This window comes from Oncorhynchus gorbuscha, unplaced genomic scaffold, assembly GCF_021184085.1.
Source record: "Oncorhynchus gorbuscha isolate QuinsamMale2020 ecotype Even-year unplaced genomic scaffold, OgorEven_v1.0 Un_scaffold_592, whole genome shotgun sequence".
Classification (NCBI taxonomy): Eukaryota; Metazoa; Chordata; class Actinopteri; order Salmoniformes; family Salmonidae; genus Oncorhynchus; species Oncorhynchus gorbuscha.
Genome location: NW_025745428.1, coordinates 469,520 through 472,019, shown reverse-complemented (window position 1 = coordinate 472,019; position 2,500 = coordinate 469,520). Strand labels below are relative to the sequence as shown.

At 43.1% G+C, this 2,500-nt stretch overlaps 1 pseudogene; it reads left to right on the top strand.

Moving 5' to 3' along the window:
• The window catches only part of LOC124018969, a 55,330-nt pseudogene that overhangs the window by 11,104 nt on the left and 41,726 nt on the right, over window positions 1–2,500 (top strand).

The window sequence follows — 2,500 nt, the reverse complement described above, 5'->3', positions numbered from 1 at the left end:
TGAGGGTCCAGTGCTTTCAAAAAGATCTGAGGAGGGTCCCAGATTTTGACACCCCTTAAAATACATCTAATCAGGTCCTTCCTGCTTTTTAGTGGCCTGCTGCTGTGCTCCCTTGATGAGAAATCTTGTCTGAAACCTGAAGATTTACATTAGAGTGATTGTCAAGGACCTAGGCTTTAGCTCAGCGGACAAACACTGTCTTGTGGCGCAAAGAAGAGCTGGATTCGAACGTAGTCCGTCACAGTATTTAGGGTTACTGTCACTGGTGTCCCACCGTCAGTGGGAGCCACAGGAGGTTGGTGGCACCTTAATTGGGGAGGACGGGCTCGTGGTAATGACTGGAGTGGAATCAGTGGAATGGTATCAAATACATCAAACACACAGAGGGGACGGCTGTCAGTTTACAACCTCATAACCAACTGGGATGTTTTGCTTACCGTTTAAAAAAAACTTTTGTTTATTTAGTAAATATTTGATCAACTCTATTTCTTGAACTACGTTGTTAGTTAAGGGCTTGTAAGTAAGCGGTTCACTGTTAGGTCTACTACACCTGTTAGTTAAGGGCTTGTAAGTCAGCGTTTCACTGTCAGGTCTACTACACCTGTTAGTTAAGGGCTTGTAAGTCAGCGTTTCACTGTCAGGTCTACTACACCTGTTAGTTAAGGGCTTGTAAGTCAGCGTTTCACTGTCAGGTCTCCCCCTGTTGGTTAAGGGCTTGTAAGTCAGCGTTTCACTGTCAGGTCTACTACACCTGTTGGTTAAGGGCTTGTAAGTCAGCGTTTCACTGTCAGGTCTACTACACCTGTTGGTTAAGGGCTTGTAAGTCAGCGGTTCACTGTCAGGTCTCCCCCTGTTGGTTAAGGGCTTGTAAGTCAGCGTTTCACTGTCAGGTCTCCTACACCTGTTGGTTAAGGGCTTGTAAGTCAGCGGTTCACTGTCAGGTCTACTACACCTGTTGGTTAAGGGCTTGTAAGTCAGCGGTTCACTGTCAGGTCTCCACCTGTTGGTTAAGGGCTTGTAAGTCAGCGGTTCACTGTCAAGTCTACTACACCTGTTGGTTAAGGGCTTGTAAGTCAGCGGTTCACTGTCAGGTCTCCTGTTGTATTCACCACATGTGACAAATAACATGGATGTGTTTTATACCGTTTCATTCGCTCCATTCCAGCCATTATTATGAGCCGTCCTCCCCTCAGCAGCCCCCACTGACAGGATCCCTCAGCGTGACACTCTTGACATGCTGTGTTCCAGGAGACCAATGAGCTGGTGGCCATAAAGAAGTTTAAAGACAGCGAGGAGAATGAGGAGGTTAAAGAGACCACGCTGAGGGAGCTGAAGATGCTGCGGACGCTGAAACAGGAGAACATCGTGGAACTCAAAGAGGCTTTCAGGAGGAGAGGGAAACTCTACCTGGTCTTTGAATATGTGGAGAGGGTCAGTGAATACCTAGAGGATGAACCTTTTTAATGATAACGTTTCATAGACCAGAATAGTCTAGAATATGTGGAGAGGGTCAGTGAATACCTAGAGGATGAACCTTTTTAATGATAACGTTTCATAGACCAGAATAGTCTAGAATATGTGGAGAGGGTCAGTGAATACCTAGAGGATGAACCTTTTTAATGATAACGTTTCATAGACCAGAATAGTCTAGAATATGTGGAGAGGGTCAGTGAATACCTAGAGGATGAACCTTTTTAATGATAACGTTTCATAGACCAGAATAGTCTAGAATATGTGGAGAGGGTCAGTGAATACCTAGAGGATGAACCTTTTTAATGATAACGTTTCATAGACCAGAATAGTCTAGAATATGTGGAGAGGGTCAGTGAATACCTAGAGGATGAACCTTTTTAATGATAACGTTTCATAGACCAGAATAGTCTAGAATATGTGGAGAGGGTCAGTGAATACCTAGAGGATGAACCTTTTTAATGATAACGTTTCATAGACCAGAATAGTCTAGAATATGTGGAGAGGGTCAGTGAATACCTAGAGGATGAACCTTTTTAATGATAACGTTTCATAGACCAGAATAGTCTAGAATATGTGGAGAGGGTCAGTGAATACCTAGAGGATGAACCTTTTTAATGATAACGTTTCATAGACCAGAATAGTCTAGAATATGTGGAGAGGGTCAGTGAATACCTAGAGGATGAACCTTTTTAATGATAACGTTTCATAGACCAGAATAGTCTAGAATATGTGGAGAGGGTCAGTGAATACCTAGAGGATGAACCTTTCTCATGAGAATGTTTAATAGACCAGAATAGTCTAGAAATGTCCACTACTTTCTAGGGATGCTGGGATCCGCTGATGGTTGGATGATAAATCATCATGTAATATACTTAGCTACTGTTTACGCCAGCAGGTTCACTTTTAGAATAGTGCCATAGTATCTAACTTGTTTTTCTAAGGGGTTGGATTTGTGGCACATGTTATACAAAGCATTATGGGTAGTGTAGTTGTAGCTGTGATTGACAGTAGTACTGTGGATTCTGTG